Raw genomic sequence first — 18,559 nt, 5'->3', positions numbered from 1 at the left:
ATGACCAACTCGCTCACCAATAGAATTCACATGTTAACAGTTGCTAGTATTGTGTTTATACAAAAAATGTCACTAGTGGTGTCTCCCAGGGCACAGCTATGGGTCCACTTGTTGTTTGACATCTACTTCTCTGATAGTGAGGCAGACATCAAAGGCCTATGCTTAGCTGAGTTAGCTGATGACCCCAAACTTGGCATCAATATTAACATCATTGCTGACACTTAGATCCCCCAGAAGGATTTGAACATGCTAATGCCCAGAATACATACTATGGGTTCAAATTCAATGCCAAAATTATAGCATTTAAAGGAAACATGACTCCTCAAATTCATCTCACATAAATTACCCTGTTCCTTAAAATTGATAGTCATTAGAGATCTAGGGAGATTCTCCAACAAAAAGATATCCTTTGACCATCATATCTGAATAATAGTTAAGAAATCATTCTACCTTGCTCAGCTAAATATCAAAGGAATGTCCTTTAGAAATAAAGAAATCATAATTTCCTTCTGTTCTTCCCTCATAAAGTCTATCATAGAATACAATGCCCCCTTTGGCATGTACCTGTCAGAACACCTTGCTCATATTGAAATTCCACAGTGATTGCTAACTAAAAGTAATACAGAACTAAGCTCCTTAAGATATACAGATTACAATCCCTCTCAGTTTGCTTCATCTCATAAAGAGTCTACCATGGTGAAGTTTGCTTAGCCATCCATGCTTTGAAAGACACTGTTCACCTAGTCCTCTTTTACTTCTACAAAACTAGTAATACTGTGAATACCCACCCCAAGGGTCTCAGTCATCATCATAACATAAATATGCTGCGTTAGCATAATAGATATGTGTTATAAAGTATCCTCTCCCCATGGATTACATTTCCTTTAAGAGCCAAACAAAGCAGTACATTAGATGCCTTAAAAACAATCCTGATGATTACATAGATATTTACAAATTCACCTGTGAGGTATGTAGTATGCCTCACAATGATCGGAACAACAAATGCATTTACAAGTTTTGTGAGATGTATTGGCTAGGCTTTACTATAGTTACCCAGACTGTTTGTCTAATAATAACCCAAGAACCTATAATATGAAGAGAGTGAGCTTATTGTCTCAGAACTGAAGATAAGCTAAAGTGGTACTTAATAAGAGCCAGTTCTAGGGTCTTCATTCTTGTGATTGCATAGAGCTGTTGGTTATATGGCCTATGTGATGGAGATCCAAAGTTATATATTGTAAGAGCCTGAGATCAGACTGAACCACTCAGCATAATTTGCAAAATGTTTATCAGTAAGATATAAACTGGGGGATGCAGATTAATGCAAGAACATAGTTTTCTCTCCTGGTGGCACCAGTATCCTTAGATAACATCATCAATCCATAACGCAGTTTTATCGGATTATGCATGAGAAAGGGCTTGATAGTGATATTTACATGTGTAGCTTATAGGGACTTGTACAGACTGTTATCATTTATTTCTGTTGCTTTTGTTTCATATCCCTGGCTTGTAACTGAAATAAACTGAACACTTGAGTTGCATATGGATGTGTCAGTCGACTGCAATGCTGACAAATGCTATTGCTGTGTTTCACACCAAAGAGAGAGGTTACTTGCATTCATTATGCTTCTGCATAGCGATCAGACAAGGTCACATTCTACACTGGAAGAAATTTGGGATATTATACTTTAAAATGAACATTTATATCCTGGGAAGGCTTTAAAATGGAATTCGGAAAGGCATGGAGGGTAAATCTTGTTTGAGAATGCTGAGAGAATTAATTTAAGGGGAGAAGAGAAGTGGGACTCATTGAATATAATACTCTGCAACTCCTGTAACTGGCTAATAATTCTTTGTTTATTTAGGATTTCAAAAAAGACCTTTCAGTAAGTTTCCTCGTTAATACTAGCTAGCCACTCGGTCCCATTAGCTTTCTCTATAGACTGCTTCAGTTAGGTTTCAAAGCCTCAAATATGTGAGCTTAAGGTTGAAGTATTAATAGTACTAATCATGCTTAGGCCTGTACCCACTCAACATAACCCTGACATTAATATATTTTGACTTGTACTCAGTTTGGCTTGTACACTATAAAGCTCCTTTTTATGGGAGAAACTTAAGGATTTCTAAAGTTAACCATTAACTGCTCTAGTTAGATACCTTTTTAATACATTATTATATTGTCTTTATGAGGAATGTATATTAAGAGACAAATTGCTACTCACTTTGGTGAAAAAATGCAGATTTTGGTAAGATGTTTTTTGCATTTTGCGGGAATAACACAAAGAAAAGATTAGAGAGTCCAGAAAATGTTGACAGATTAATTTCTTTAAGGTGACCAAGACAGTGACTGAGGAGCTACAGAAAAAAGTTTAATTAAATGGCCATCAATTAAAGTAAAAAACCTGACAAGAACAAAAACATTGACATGTCAGTGTGTGACTGCGCATTCACAATAGCCAAATCCAAAACAAGTGGACATCAGCCAATGCAGGCAACACTGAAAACCTCTGTTATTGGAGTTCCCTTCTTCCTAGGAGTTGATATGAAGTTTTGGTATGATGTTTCAGCATAGGATTTGGAATAAAGAAGCCAGATTGTTTTGTGGTTATGTGGTGCATCACTTTTATTATTGTTTGCAGCCATTAAATTAACACTGATTGGCAGCTGCCATTTTTTTTATTTTGTTTTATATTATGTTAACTAGGTGACCCCATAAGCACAGGCATCTCATATTTTTTCATTGTATTTTGTTTTATATCATGCTAATCAGGTGAACTCAATAGGTACAGGCACCTATTTTTTAGGGGGACATGGGAAGAAAGCATAGTTAACAACTTTCATAGAGTCACACAGTATACAAATGGAGATAGAGTCAGACCTTGACTTTGTTTGTGTCTTTTGGCTTTTCCCGGTTAGGGGTCGCCACAGCGGAACTCCGGTCTGCTAATGATTGGTAGTGGATTTTTATGTACCAGGTTACCAGCCCTGATGCACAACCTTCAATGAAGGCATGCCCCATTCACTTATGCCTCCACACAGAAGACACTCTAGCTGAGAATCGAATGGGACAACGTCTTGCTATGAGGCGACAATGCTACCGCAGCACCACCACCGCATTATCGGCTTACAGACTTAATTCTTAGTACTAAACTATTTTCTGGGTCTGGCAACCTTTACAAATAGGTAAGGTAACCAGTTGGTAGCAGTGTTGAATGTGGTGCCAGAGAATATAAAGACAAGAAAGGAAAGGTTGCTGCCAGGGATGAAGCATTACTAGCTTCTGGCATACCATTTCTAAGGATATCCAAAAGACAATATTCATGGGGAAGATTAGAATACATCAGGGGGCCAAGATCATCCCACCTTTATGGAATTGTGATCCAGCAACTGCATCATTATCAGTTTGTTACAGATTCTGGTATAGAACTTGTTATTCAGACCTTCAGGTGAATCAGGCTGGGGTACAGGAATCTTTGAATTTGTTGAAATACTTGTGCTCATTTAAACTGATTTAACATCTCCTTGCATTTACAGATGTCCTGTATGTAGGACACAGCCCCTCACATGACTCCAATACATCTTTTGAACTGCTTTCTTGTTTAGAATTACTTTGTTTATAACAACTCACTGCTAAAGCTGCATTTACTACATCCTCCCAACTGTGTTTATATATAGCTATATATATATATATATAATGTATATAAATCATGACAACTGCTCCATACTATAATTAATTTCATGATTAAAACTAATATTCTGTTGTCATCTGTAACTGATTGTGATATCAAACCTAATATTATGTTACATCCTTATTGTGATTATAAAACACTCTCATACTAAGCTTCCTTCTAGCAGCTCTCCATCTTCAGTGCCCCTGTGAAAGTGAGAATGACCCCAGCTGAACTGATCTAGTGAACAAACAAATTAATAAATGATGGTGTGACTCTGCAAGACCTTCTCAGGTTTGTCATGACAGATTTGATCATATGGTTTGGTCCTTACCATTAGATATCTTTCCGATTCCAAATGGCATGCCAGCAGAGTTTTTTTATAGTTTGGTTCATATAGTAGGTATGTGATAATTCCCTTTCCTTGTTTACAGAATTATACTGGTTCATAAGAAATACTCCAGCATTCTCTATCCATCATCATGTAGGGCCATTATACAGCTGAACGTTTGCCTAAAGATATTGGCTAAGATTATAGACCCATGACTGATTGGTATAACACCATTACTTATTTCATAGAATTATGTTTTATTTCTATCTTATAAAATAACAGTAGATGCTACAAAAAATATCTATTGTGTTTCAGCCTTATTGTTCTTTTGTAAGAAATGGTTGTTTTGTAATTACGTATGTGAAAGACATTTGACTGCATCTCAGACTACTCCCTTTTCATCTCACTGGCATATACAGTAGCATTCATGTAAAGTTTACTTGTTTGGGAGTTGATCCTGTTTAATGGCTATCTCTCTTGGCTACCTCTTTTCCTTCACCCTTTATGAAATTATAGGAGTTTATGTATTATTTTCTTTATATTTATTTATCATTTGTTGACCGGGAAAGTCCGACTAGGTTCCAGAGAGCCTGTTTTCAGCGGAGGCCCGGGGAGAAATGCTCCAGATGCATGTCTTTGGAATGTGGGAGGAAACCGGAGTACCCGGAGGAAACCCACGCGAACACAGGGAGAACATGCAAACTCCACACAGAAGGCACCCCAGCCGAGAATCGAACCGGAGAACCTCTTGCTGTGAGGTGACAATGTTAACCACTGCACCACTGTGCCGCCCAAAGCTTAATTTGTTCTGTTAAAAACAATAGCAATACCTTGGCCTTGCAGCAAAGAAATTCATGTTGAAGAAGTTCATGAAATTCAGTGATTATGTATTAGCTTTCAAAAGTAATCCCAGTGGAGTTATTCTGGTATTTTCTAATATACAACAACTAGGTTACCAGCTAATGTTCAACTTAATAATGACATGAAAGTAATATTACACTCCTAATCCCCAATGTTTTTTTTTTCAAATCATATTTAAGAAATGACATTGTCTGAGTGGATGTGGCCATCTGAAACATATTTGATAAATTAGAACTTCATGCTTCATTATGGACTGGAACACAGTTCAGCTTTATTGTGAGACTCAGTGTGATGAAAATTCTGCTTCCAAAAATGCTTTTATGTTTCTAGTACTCATACTCTTGCATATCCACCCATCCATCTATCTATCTATCTATCTATCTATCTATCTATCTATCTATCTATCTATCTATCTATCTATCTGTCTATCTCTATATCTATCTATCTGTGTATAGACTTTAGTTTAATAAGATAAGAGGCGTTTGTTTTCTTCCATGTGGGTAGCAGGTAGGCTGGGATTGGGAAAGAGTTGGGATGCTGTCTCAGCCTAAAATGATGATGAGTCTGATGGTCACACTTGCAGGTATTGTAAATGGCTGCATAGGTGGTTTTACTGGCCTGGATTACAATGAAAAAGGAGAAGGTATGGATACTGCAATGGTATGAAACAGAAAACTCCTGACAAATGCTAGCATATTAGCCACTTGCTATTCTCCTTATGTGTCCTGCATCTTTGGTCATCTATTGGTTACTCTAATTTATTTAATTTATTATACTGGATTGGTTTATTCTTTGTTATCTGCTTTGAGGAACTCTCATTTGGCCTTGTTGTCACAACCACTTCAGAGTAACTCCAACATTAAGGTAGATGACAAGATGGTGTTCTTTAGACTAACACTTCATATGGAACTTGTCTTTAAAAAATTGTATTAAACTGTCTTGTAACAATGACATATCTCAGCACTTATCATGATCCAGTATTGTTTGTTAGATAAGTAGCGTTAGTCATAAACATCATTTTATTTATCTGGCATCATTTATGACTTACACTTGTCTTGTCACAGCTGTGTTAAACTCAGTTCCACTAAACAGATGATAATAGGCCCTCCTATTAACCTTCTTGTTGTAAACTGCATATGTATTCATCTTATAATCCTTCAACAAATGCAGTGCTAAAAAACAAATATCTCAGCAGCAAGAAGAGACATAGCCAGAGATTAAACAACATGCATCTCTCACGTATCTATAAATTATTCATTATGATGTCACCTCATATTCTCTTTCCTGTAATAGCCCTCAATAAAAAAAATACCTACAACCTGATATCATTCTGTCTACCATCATTTTATAATTGATAAATATAATCTTACCACCAACTCTATCCAGGTTCAAGCACTGTAATAATAGCAATCTTTCTGCCATTATTATATGCAATGCTCTCATCATTGGACCATCTGCAACTAAATACTGCATCTTCATCATAGCTACAGCTTTTCAGCCTAAATACTATAACTCTCAGTCAGCACTCAAGTAATATTGAACCTGTTACATTATGACAACTTAACACACTGAAAAATGTATATATTGTATCCCCTTCACTCCAACCTTGGCAATTACAAACATTGTATAAATGACATCTAAAAATCATGCTTACCATCTAATCAGTCATCAAAATGGAAATATACGGACAGTAGCTGTGCAGTTACTCCCTGATTCATCATTGTCTATTTCACTAATGTTGCAAACAAGCCTATATGTAGTCACACTAAATATCTGAAATGGCAGGTCACTCACAAAAGAGGTATCTCTAGACAGGAAATAAATAATTGCCCTCACAATCATTTATGATCCTCACCCAACAAATTTTCAAATTCCAGTATTGGAAAGCCAGTACATACTCACACTTCTCCAAATGATAGCCATCTCATCAGAATAATCAACAAGTAGCCATGCTACAAACTTTTTGACCATCAATTACTTTTCTATTCACTGAAGATGAGAAAAAACTGTCTTATTCTTAGCCATAGATCCTTAGACTCAGAGTCAGCCCGAACATAAAAATCTTAAAATCACCTTTCAGCAGAGCAGATCTTCTCATTCTCACATCACAATCATCTCCCAATGACAATTGCTTTCTAACAAACATTGTCATTAGCACACAAACATGCTTACAAAGTTCCTTCCAGAAGAACACCAGCTTTTCATTTTAGCTAATTTTAAGAATATTAGATCATTGAAACCCTAGGCCATCTTAAACAAACAAAAAAGCAAACAAAAAATAGTGTTAGTAGGTTCATAGGTTGGTACTAGGCTATCGGCCCTAGGGCCTATACAAGCCTAGCCATAACAATTCCCTGGATATTTCTTCCCACAATATTTACTTCCCTGGCCCTTGTCTAGCAGGGCGACTGATGTGATCCCCAAGGTGAATTTCCTGTCTCCCATCCAATCGTCAAGGTTTCTTTTGAAGAAGGCCAAGGAGGCGCTCTGCTTGATATGTATGGACAGTCTATTCCAGAGAATGGGGAGTCTCTGGGTCAGGAACTTATCACTCCAGCATGCTTTGTTCATTGTGATGACAAGGTTTAGATCACTGGAGCATGTGGTTCTGAGGGATTGGGATTTCTTTAAGTGTGTGACACCCATGACCTGGCCCAGCAATCAAGGAGCCTCAGTCCTCACCACCAACACCAGAGAGGGCATCTCATATATGAGGAAAGGATAACAAATACACACAGTAAAGTGCAATTTCCCTTAAGAGCACACTGAGATCACATTCAGCCTGGGCTGGTCGCTCCTTTGCTCTCCAGGTCCCCAATAAGACTCCTCACTGGCACAGCTATAGGGTCCAAATCTCAGCCAGCTGGGCAAGCTAAAATCTCCAGCACCCTCTCTGTCCAACCAGTGCTTCATGTCCCTGCCCATGTAGCTGACACACACACACACTTTGAGATAAGAGTTTATACAACCACACGGACACTTCTGGGGAAGGCTGGCACAGGTTTTCCAGCTGTGCCCCTTTTACCCTGACTATACTATAGAAATCACTGCCACCACCCAGCTAATACTATCAGCTACTCAAAGGCCCTTAAAAGGGTGTCCAATTATTACTGTGTAATTTTATTATCCAATTGGTAGTATAACTAAACAGTCAAGGCTTGTTAAAGTGACTTGGTACAGGATCCTTATATACATGCAATGTACTCTTAGAGCTTAACTTATCTCTGCACAAATCAGCCACAGTTAAAAGGTTTAAAATATTTAAGAATAAATAAGTAAAACCACAAGCCAATACTTTCTACTACACAGTGCTAGTCAAGAGTTCAGAGATCACACAGAAATACTTAAAATAATTCAAGGGGCTCCAATATCCTAGCCCTGGTCATTAACAACATGGAAAATCGATGCTCCACAACTATGGTCACCCCCTCGTTGGTCAGGTCTGACCATAAGCTAATCACCCTTAATATCCACATCCCACCCCCACCCCCCAGTAAGGAAACCTCCATAAAAAACTTCTCCAAAGCCAACTTCATACTACTCAAGTCAGAATTGACAAACTTCATGACACCCATGCAGACGGGAGCTGAAAGTTCGAATGCTGAATCCTACACTAAGGCACTGTACGAGCACATCCACTCATGCATGAATCATGCCATCCCAAATAGAACCAAGATGATCTCCTCCAAAAAAGGAAGCCAATCTGGTGGTCCCCTGCCATAAACACACTTTACAACAAAAGGAAGAAACTGTTGCAGAAAAGAGGAAAATCCCAGGATGCAAAAAACTCCCTTACAAGCTTCAGTAAGAAGCTGAGATCCCTCATAAAATCCTCCAAAGCTAGTTACAAAAATAAAATTGCCAAGGATTTCAAAGACAACCACAAGGCATTCTATAGCTATGTCAAGAATCTAAATGGCAATGCTCAGATTGCTCTGAGCTACAACAGAATGGCATTAAATATACTGATCCCAAGGATATTGCCAATATCCTGGCAGATCAATTAAATGCTAGCTTCACCTCCCTCTCACCCCCTAAACAGCACATCTCAATACTGGAATATTGCCAAATTCCAGTAATAACAGCCACACAGGTCAAAAATGCACTCTCCAAAGCTAAGAATACAGCATCCATGGGACCAGATGACATCCCGGGCTGTGTACTACATGAACTACAAAATGAACTGGCACCTCACCTAAGCGTCATGTTTAATCATAGCCTCACCTCAGGCTTCCTGCCCACTGAGTGGTGCACAGCTACAGTTATCCCACTCCACAAGGGGGTATCCACCTTGGATCCCAGGAACTACCACCCCATCAGTCTGATGAGCCTGATCTGCAAAGCCATGAAAAGTATTATCATGGAACTTATAAACAAATACATTGGCAACCTTCAAACACTGAACCCCACCCAGTTTAGGTTTGTGAAAGGCCGATCTTGTCTCCTGAACCTAACTGACTTCATCGAATAAGTCTCCAGAGCCGTGGACGAGGGTAAGATGGTCTACACAGCCTATCTGGACCTTGCCAAGGCCTTTGACACCATCCCCCACTGTGGAATCATAGATACACTTACTAAGCTGGGCATTAATCCCTACGTCACTTGATGGGTTGCCAACTGGCTTACTGACAGAACCCAGACTGTAAAAGTAGCCAACTCCAAATCCAGCTCCAGACAAGTGGAGTACCTCAGTGTTCAGTTCTGGGACTGCTCTTGTTTGGCATCTACATCTCTAAAGTACAGGCCAACACTAAGGGAATCTGGCTAACAAAGTTTGCAGATGACTGCAAACTGGGAGCCATTATTGAATCCCCAAATGATGTGGATAATCTACAAAAGGGCCTTACAGAAACAGATGCTTGGTGTCAGAGCCATGGGCTTAAGCTCAAAGCCAAGAAATGTATAGTTATCCCCTTTGGGAAAAAACATGTACCCGTGAATAACCACATAAGTGGCAGTACACTAAATACCGAAAGTATGATAAGAGACTTAGCAACACAGGTGGACAGTGGTCTCACTTTCGATAACCACATCACCACAACAGTCAGGAAATCCTTCTGTGTGGCACACCTCATCACTAAGGGCTTTTCATCCAGAAAAAAGGAGGTCATTGTCCCACTGTGCTCATCCCTCATTAGACCCATTATAGAATACAATGCCCCATTTGGTATGTACCTCTCAAGACATCTGCAACAACTGGAAAGGCCGCATAAATACCTCACTAAAAGAATCACAGGCCTAAAGCAGATGCCCTACGTTGACCGCCTTAAAAAACTAAAGCTATACTCTGTCGCATATCATCTACTCAGAGGCAATCTCTGCTTAACATACAAGGCCATGTCAAACCCAGAGCTGTTGGACATGCTACACTTAAAGAAATCCCAATCCCTCAGAGCAGCACGCTCCAGGGATCTAAACCTTGTCATCACAATAAACAAAACATGCTGGAGGGATAAGTTTCTGACCCAGAGACTCCCCAGACTTTGGAATGGACTGCCCATACATGTCAAGCAGAGCGCCTCTTTGGCCCTCTTCAAAAGGAACCTTGATGATTGGATGGGAGAAAGGAAATTCACCCCGGGGATCACGTCAGTCACCCTGCTAGACAGGGGTCCAGGGAAGTAAATTGTGTGGGAAGAAATAGCCAGGGAATTGTTATGGCTATGCTTGTATAGGCCCTAGGGCCGGTAGCCTAGTACCAACCTATGAACCTATGAACCTATTGATCCAGGGCGTTGGAATTTATGAATTCCAAGAACTGTTGGGAAAAGATGTTGGTACCCGAGTAGCTGTCCCAGTTAATGGCAGGGTAGTTGAAATCACTCAGTATTAGGGTGTTTGGCTGTATCTTAATATTTTCCAGTATGTTTAGAAATGTGTAGTGAGAACCTTGGGACATGGTGGGGTATCTGTAGCAAGCTACAATTTGGATTGCAGTCTTAACTAGTGTTAGTTGCTCCTGGAGAATTTCAGATGCATTGTGTTGGGTAACTAGCCTGGAGGTGTGAATATCCTTGGTGAATATGGACACTCCTCCACCTTTAGTGTTTCGGTCTTGGTTTGTGGCCAAAAAGTTTGGTAAGAGTTGTAGCCTGGTATTGCAGGGATGCTCTCCGGAGCCTTGAACCAGGTCTCAGTTACTGCACATATAATGCTGTTCTCCATTTTTAGAAGTGCTTCGAGAGAGTGTATGTTGAGGTTTAGACTTCTAGCATTGAGTAGCAGTACCTTCAGATTTTGCATGCTTGTATCTGTTATGGTGGTGGTTTTGTCCTTTTAACATTGCCTAAAAAAGGCACTATACGGGTGGCAAGAACTTTAGCCAGTAACCTGAATCCTAGGAGCGAGAGGTACAGACCATCTCTGGCAAAGCATTATGGTTTGTCGATCATGTCATTCCAGGCAGACAGATACTGTATCCCCTTTGAATGACACCAGAAGCTTAGCCAGTTGTTGAAATCAGTCATTTTGTCCTTATACTGTGGTATCATGCTGGGTGAAGGCAGGATGCTACTCAGGGCTAGGGTCATACCTGCCTGAGCCAAATGATCTGAGAACTCTTCCATGTCTCTTTTCATGTAGTCCAGGGAGGTACGTATCAAGTCATTCACTCCAATATTGTCAGTGACAGAGTCGTATTTGTACTTGTTGTGGAGTGACTTGAGTGCATGAGTTATGTGGCGGATCCTGGCGCCCGACAGGCAGCTGACTGTAATTTTCTCCTTGTTCAGCCTGGTGAGTGGGACATCAGTGTGCCTGACTATAGAGTCACCTATGACTAAAGTGCTGAATACATTTTCTTGCCTTAGGGGCTGTTGTTGGGTGTCACTTTGGTTGTGACTGGTGTTTGTTTGCGTTTCAGTTTCGGAGGTCCTTGTTGCTTGGGCAGGGTAATATTAAGGGCCTCCACATATGTGGCTTTAGTGTTGCTATGTGTGGGTGTTGATGGTGTGGGTTTTGAAGGGCTATATGTTGTTTGAGGTGTAGTGTAGTGTAGGTGTTAACCTTCTCCTCTTAACTGTCTAGCACAATCTTGGCTGGAGAGAGCTTTGCTTCCAGTTTGGCTATGTAAATGCATCTCTCACAGGTTGTAGTGTTGAGTGGTAGGAGAAAAAGGTTGTCTGTGTACATGAGGCAGTTGCTGCATTGCTCCAGTATGGCCAGATTCACCATTACATACCTTCTACTCCTAAATGTATTTTTGGCTTTCTCCTTACAGTCATAAATGACAACCAAGACTACTTTATGCATAATGTCATATATACCTGTAAAACAACACACCTTTATTCGAACCATCTGCAGATAGTCAGGACTTTGTCCAACTTAATCATCATGGTGACCCCCTAAAGAGTCATGCATTCATAGTTCTAACACTCATGCATGAAATCATAATAACCCATAATGCACTTATTTATTTATTTCCTTACATTCTTACTTATTTATTATTAGCATTTGTTTATCAAGACGGTCCCACTGGGCATTAGAATCCTTTTCAGAGGTGGCCCAGGGAGAAAAGCGCCTCACAAAATGCATGTATTAAGTTTACAAAAGGTTCCAGTAAGAAAGAGGAATAAAAGTCCTAGAAATCATTACTAACAATTATCAGTTAATAGTTGAAGGACAAAAGTACATGCCAGAAATTAGTAGGTACTCTTAACTACTAAACCAAAACACAAAATAAATAAGACATGTTGAATGTCAACAGCAACTAAGAAGTGCTACTACAGTGTAGAAATAAATCCCAGCATCTCACCATAAATGAAAATAGCAGACAATTCCTACTGGTATCAAATATAAAACCAAAAACCACAAAAATGACCAATACTATACATGTATTTTTTTTTATTCTGATGAAGTTAGTCTTGGTACTATCTTGGGTACTTTTGTGGTTCACAGCATAGAAATCTCTTGTTTACATTTTACATGTTACAGACATGGCTAAAGGTTGTAAATTTTCAACAACACGAGAGAAAAGTGAATAATATATGTATAACCAATCAACAACAAATAAGGAGAGCTACTACACTACAGGGTGCATCCGCGGTGGTGGTTCTGCAGTAGCGTTGTCGCCTCACAGTAAAACTCTGTCTGGTTCGATTCCCAGCTAGAGCGTCTTCTGCGTGGAGACATGTGTGAATGGGCGTACCTTCGTTGAAGGTTGTGCGTCAGGGCTGGCAACTCTGCATGTAAAAATCAACTGCCAATCATTAGCGGACCGGAGTTCCGCTATGGTGATGCCTAACTGGGAAAAGCTGAAAGACGCATACATACTACACTACAGGGTGCATTATTTACATTGGCTCCTGTTTTTAGGTTTATATACAGTGTTCCTAGATGAATAATTTGGTTCCACATGGTGGAATAAAATAGATGCTTACAGTAGTTTGTAAGGTACAGTACAACTGCAGGAAAATAGATGCACAGATACTGAGCTGTAAGAAAGAATAGTTTGTAAAGTATAGAAGAAAGGCAGTGAGGAGATACAAGGTTATTGAGCTGAAAGATGGTGGAGGATAACAAAATAGGTTGGATGAGGTATGTGAGAGGAAATGTTTGACAGGAAAAGTGAAACGGTATGGGAAGGGTTGCTAGAGAGGGCTCATTGGTAAAAAGTGGGTAGCTAAAAGAGGGAAGATAAAGGATGTCAATAAGAATTATTTTGTGTAGGTAGATATTTATGGAATTTGTCAGATAAGGAAATAAGATACTGGCCAGTGAATGGCATGAACATGACCATGTTTTGAACAGATGCAGTTTAAGATGTTTAAAGGTTATGAGGTTATGGACTTATTTTAGGATGAGTGGGATGGGGTTCCAGATTTTGGATACATAGGATGAGTAGAGGAAGTCAGCTCTAGAGTTAATAATGTTTTGTGATTACTAACAGGTGTTTGTCTGTGGAGAAGAGTAGTGATGAATTATGTTGTGTTGCTAGGGCATTAATCAGATTTGTAAATTAGGTTGTGGATAGTGACTAATTTTAAGAATATTATGGTATGCTGCAGTGTAGTCCCTTGGAGTTGTTTTAGAGCTAAACAATGGTGTGTTCTGTGCAGAGATGTGGTCACGTACAATGTCAGGGGAGTGAACTTGCGGAAATAACATTTCTTAGGGTGTTAGTCAAGATCTAGTCTAACAGAGATTTCCTGTTAATGTTTTTTTTGTATTTAGCTGGTCTGGAGATTACTTTATTATAGCATTGCTTTAGTAGGTAGGATTGGGTGACTTGCAAATTTATAAAAATGGGAGCACCTTATTAAAGGGTTGGGAGTAGATAAGTTCGGTCAATTGTTTTCCTAGTGTCATCAATAAGGTAGGGCTTTATCCTACAGAGTGCATCAAGTTTTGATTGTTTTTACTGATTATTTTAGTTGAAAATCAGATTTCATATGTTCATTTATTTTGATCCATAAAAGTTTTGTGTGAATTACTAGTTCAGGTTTGGTACAGTTTGTATAGGTTATGTTGATGAGATTCTTCTGGTGAGAGAATTGTTTGGGGGTGAGAAGGGCTAGTTTTCTGTTAGGAGCAGTTACAAGTCATGAAGTTAATGTTCAATAAATAGCATGGATTCTTGGGTTATCTGTTGCAGTTTTTCCAGATTCTTGGCAGAGCAGGCTAGAGCTGAGTCATCTGCATATTAGATGATAGCAGTATGTTTACTTGCAGTCTGGAGCTTGTTTATAAATATCTTGAAAAAGGACTGGCTCTAGAATAGACCCTTGGGAACACTCACTACTTTAGTGACATAGGAGGAAGTGTCTGTATACCATTTTATGGCCTGTTGTCTATCAGAGAGAGATGATGCCTATTTATTAGATGTTGCTGGGATACAATATCAAGGTCTTTGATAGGTCTAAGAATGCTGTGGATATGAGGTTGTCTTCATTTCTGCTTTGGTTGTTTGAAGTGATAAAGCTAAGCAGGGTAGAGATAGCACTGTGATGTGGACAAAATAACCACAGTGTAGGAGATAGCAGATTATTGTCAGAGAGAAAGATAAGTAGTTGGGTTAGAATACATTTTTACAGTATTTTAGAAAGAGGTGACAGAATGGCAATGGGTCAATAACTGGAGAGATCTGTGGATTTCTTCCCTTTATGTAGAAGTAAGATTCTTGACTGAGTGATTGATTAGTAACATGACAGGGTATACCACTGTGTCAGCTGCAAGCCTGATGTATTCTGTTGGCAGGTTGTCTGGGGCAGAATTAGTCTGTGGTATGTTTTACCTTGAGGAGAACCAACTGAAGGAACAGACACAGCAGTGGAAAACAAAAGAACAAAAATCTAAATCACCAAAAATCAAATCAACAAATGGAGGCATTATTCCATAATAGCAGAAAAGTATAAACTCAATGACTGATGCATTTGCACTGAAGCATTCAAAAGTTTAGAAAGATTTGCCTATGAACCATAAACAAATTTCCTTTCAGCTCACTGTTTACTAAAAATCTAATTTCAAAAATGAACAGTAAAACCTGGAAAACATAAAAAATCTTTTTTTTTGTAGGGGAGCAAAAGCCCCTGTACCGTCTATGTGGGGGGCAGGGCCCCCACACCTCCAAAATTATATTTAGCAACTTCATGGTCACACCACAGTGGAGTAAAGGAGAAAATTCCTGAAAATTTTCCAATGGCTTGTACAATACAACACATTGGGATGAAACGCACATCAACATAAAATCTTCAAAATCAAAACACTTATCCAAAAACAAAATGATGACTCATAGGATGGTCATTTAGGAAAGCATTTGGTGCTTAAAAACAAATTAGTGGCACTAATAACAATATTCAACTAAATATTATTATTTAAATTTCAAAATTTATATCTGACATTATAAATAAGTTATATTTTGGTCTAACCTCATTGTTCAAACATTCAGACAGGCATCCATCTATTAAATTGTCTCATAATAAGATCATATATATCTATATCTATCTATATATCTATATCTATCTATATGGGTCTACTACCGTAGATCGAAATTACACTATTTCGAAATACGATAGTAGTGTCCCACTAATGCGAAAGTGCACTTCAACGAAAGTGCACTTTCGCAAAAGTTACTAGAATGAATGAGGGGTTAGGGCTTGGGTTATGGATAGTGGATAGCTAGTAGGGCTATCCACTATCCTTAACCCAAGCCCTAACTCTAAGGTCCGTGACTACTGCACCACAGTGCAGGAACTTGTATTTCCTCCACTGAGTAGTAGTTATGGACGTATTTCCTGTACTGTGGTGCGGTAGTCATGGACCTTAGGGTTAGGGCTTGGGTTAAGGATAGTGGATAGCCCTACTAGCTATCCACTATCCTTAACCCAAGCCCTAACCCTAAGGTCCGTGACTACTCACCACAGTACAGGAAATTGTATTTCCTCCACTGAGCAATAGTTAAGGACCTATTTCCTGTACTGTGGTGCAGTAGTCACGGACCTTAGGGTTAGGGCTTGGGTTAAGGATAGTGGATATCCCTACCAGCTATTCACTATCCTTAACCCAAGCCCTAACCCTAAGGTCCATCACTACCGCACCATAGTGCAGGAAATATCCCGTTCGACTTAGTGACTTTCGTGAAAGTGCACTTTCGTTGAAGTGCACTTTTGCGTTAGTGGGACACTATCGTATTTCAAAATAGTATAATTTCAATCTACAGTAATAGACCCATCTATATATATATATATCTATATATCTATATATATATATCTATGGGTCTACCTGAGATGGTCGACAAGCCATTTGATCGACACTCATTTGGTTGACAGTTCATTTGGTCGACAAGCAGTTTTATGTGGGGGGCGAAGCCCCCCACACCCCTCAATGTGGGGGGCTGTGCCCCCCACCCCCCCCTAACTATATATATCAACTCCAGGGTCGCACAACACTGGGGAGGGGGGAAAATCTGCCTGTCGACCAAATGAATTGTCGACCAAATGAGTGTCGATCAAATGGCTTGTCGACCATCTCAGGTAGACCCATATATATATATATATATATATATATATATATATATATATATATATATATACAAATCTGGGAAGATCAAAAGGCTGTTTTCAAGTTCACGTAATGCCGATCCAGAAAATGCTTGAATCTACATTAGAGAATGGTAGTGTGCATTCGCTAATGTGGAATCAACACATTATGATAAAATATTGCATTACAGAGGGGATCAGGAAATGTACCCTTTTCTCATTGAAGTACGATCTCAGAGTTGGAATATATAATATGAAGGGGGTGTGGGGGGTATAGGGGGGCTTAGCCCTTGCAAAAACATTATTGGTAACATAGAATTTCTACATTTCTACATTGGAACATCTGGTATTCAAATGTCGATTCCATGTTACCATTTCAGAAATTTTGGTAATTCGTTATTACCAATTTCGGCAAATTGGTTTGATCAAAAGGTAGAAAATTATTTTGATTTTCCATATTTTGATAGTAAACCATATATATTGCTCCACTAAGAAAGGTCAAATAACCCAAAAAAACAGCATTCACAAAGATGAGCACAAAAGTTTGGCTTTTCAAACGCCCACATGCTACTAAGCATGTGCCAATGAAAAACCTCGAACATGCAAAACAATTGTTCAAAAAATAGCTTTAAACTTCATTTTTTGCATGGGAGCAAGCCCCCCTGCACTCCCCATTTGGGGAGGGGGCATTTCCCTCCATACTCCTTCTAAATATATATACTTACTCCGAGATAGCATAATCTTGTGGAAAAGGCATATGTCCATAACCTGAGAACTGTGACTAATTTTGTCAACTAAATAGATGTTGACCAAAGGGGTTTTTATTAAAATCAGTTCCTCCATACATATCTATCTGTATATATATGGTTGCAGTCTGAAACAGGGAACTCTAATATGAGCGAATATTTTTTCAGGCTGTGAATAACAGTGAACACTCATATGCATGAACATTGTTTAATGGAGTTTTTGCCAGCAACCTTTTGCATGGGATCATGGTGCAATGGGCTAAGAGAATTTATCGTTACTCTACTGTGAGATAAACACTTTAACCATTAGCCAGTCCCAATCCCTGCTGCTGTGTGATCTCAGCGTTGATATTTTTAATTAGCAGGGTGTGGGTGGGCACAGCTTCCCTATGAAGGGATGCAGGGGGGCATTCCTCCAGCAAAAAAGTTAGTTTTAATTTTTAGGTTCATAGGTTCATTGGAGGTTAGTAGACTAATGGCCATAGGTCGTTTACAAGCCTAGCTATGTAAAAAAAAAACAAGGCACATTAATTGACCATAGTTAGATGGTCATTGTTAGCAGAGCGATGATCAGCACTGACTACCCCTGTTCATGAGAGAAATAAGTGCCAACCCAGGGTGAATTTACGGTCACCCATCCAATCATCAAGGTTATGCTTAAATTGCATCATTAAGAGGTTCTGCTTCACGTGAACTGGGAGCTTATTCCACAGGACTGGCAGTCTCTGGGAGCTATAGCTGTCTCCAACATGTTTTGTTAATGTCGCAGGATAGGTTGAGATCCCTGGAGCAACTTACTCTTGTCCCATTTGATTTGTGTATGTACAGCATTTCCATTAGGACAGAGTCAGAGACTGCTATATAGGCCAGGCACAGGTCGCCTCTCAGCAGCCTGTATGGTACAGAGTACAGTGACAGGGCTTTCAGTCTTTTTATGTAAGTCACATGTTGGAGGCCCTGGATTCTCTTGGATAGAAA

This window comes from Protopterus annectens, chromosome 1.part1 (genome assembly GCF_019279795.1).
Source record: "Protopterus annectens isolate FY-2018-M chromosome 1.part1, PAN1.0, whole genome shotgun sequence".
NCBI lineage: Eukaryota > Metazoa > Chordata > Ceratodontiformes > Protopteridae > Protopterus > Protopterus annectens.
This window is presented reverse-complemented; position numbering follows the sequence as displayed.